Source organism: Penaeus monodon, chromosome 32 (genome assembly GCF_015228065.2).
Source record: "Penaeus monodon isolate SGIC_2016 chromosome 32, NSTDA_Pmon_1, whole genome shotgun sequence".
NCBI classification, from domain to species: domain Eukaryota; kingdom Metazoa; phylum Arthropoda; class Malacostraca; order Decapoda; family Penaeidae; genus Penaeus; species Penaeus monodon.
The window spans coordinates 24,546,551-24,547,180 of NC_051417.1; the positions used below are offsets into that span (position 1 = coordinate 24,546,551).

The window sequence follows — 630 nt, forward strand, 5'->3', positions numbered from 1 at the left end:
ATTCTCTGAAAAGACTGTCTCTTTGCACTTTATATAAATGAATAGAGAGGAGGTTTCATTACGGTGTTTGTGATTTAACAGACAACAAAAACAAAAAAGAGAAAAATCTATAAATATACTATAGACATATATACTCTGAAGACCTTGTATCTTTGCATTTTGCAAACTTTGCATTTTGAAAACTATCACTGTGTCCCTGCATCATATGAAAGTATAACATATACTAAGAATAAACATAAAATATTTTTACAGGATTTAGAAAGATCTGTCTATAATCACTTTATATACACGGTCAATAGACAGGCTGCATTTCATTATCTTAAGTTCAACAATAACTCATAGGACGAACTATCATTATACACCCTCATTACGAAAACCTTGACCCATCTGCATTAAGGAAAGGCTCCATTACGCCGCGCTGTCCCTCTCACCCAAACCTCTTCACCCGCCCCAAGCCCGGGCCTCACCTTCATGACCTTGCATGTTCGGAAGATGACATCACCCCCAGGCACTTGATGACTAAGGCAGGATGTCAACAGGTCACGGTGAATGTTTGGAAGTCAAAGGAGATAAAAGAGAAAGAGAGGACGTACGGTGATTATGAGAGGAAGGAATATTTCGAAATTGAAA

General features: G+C 37.8%; 1 protein-coding gene across 1 annotated transcript in view; it reads right to left on the reverse strand.

Annotated features, from left to right (window-relative positions):
* Positions 1-630, reverse strand: part of LOC119593751 (cuticle protein AMP4-like) — a 2,916-nt gene that overhangs the window by 583 nt on the left and 1,703 nt on the right. The gene's annotated exons all lie outside the window — the stretch shown is intronic.